This window comes from Diaphorina citri, unplaced genomic scaffold (assembly GCF_000475195.1).
Source record: "Diaphorina citri unplaced genomic scaffold, Diaci psyllid genome assembly version 1.1 scaffold116108, whole genome shotgun sequence".
In the NCBI taxonomy this organism is placed as follows: Eukaryota; Metazoa; Arthropoda; class Insecta; order Hemiptera; family Psyllidae; genus Diaphorina; species Diaphorina citri.
In genome coordinates this window covers 9738-10217 of record NW_007493047.1, presented here as the reverse complement: position 1 = coordinate 10217, position 480 = coordinate 9738, and positions in this window count along the sequence as shown.

Below are 480 nucleotides of genomic sequence, written 5' to 3'. Positions count from 1 at the left end.
GCAGAGCTGAAGCGGAAAATCCAAGAGTTTGAAAACTACAAAAACACCATCAGTAGCTTGAAAGATAAAATCATGAGTAATCGTAACAACACACCTGTGTGTAGTAAGATGTTTGGAAGTGCGAGGTCTAATACGAGGCGAGGACGGTTCAACTCAACACCAGCCTCCACGCAATGTTTAGGAGTAGGAGCCAGTTCAAGCTATAAGAAGAATACGAAGACAATGATGGATAGGGATGATTGTAAAGCCAGAGGCAAAGTGGACATCAAGTCGGGTAGAAGAGGTGATAAACTTTGCTGAACTTGATACATGTTGTAAAAAATGAACTACAAGAAAAACATATGAGAAAAAAACTTCCTGAGATATGTCATAGAATCTGATCTTGACCTGGACAGAGACAAATCGACTTTTGAAAAAGACAAATGGATCGAATTATCTTGTATAGAAATGACAATGATTGACAATTAAAATAAACACCTA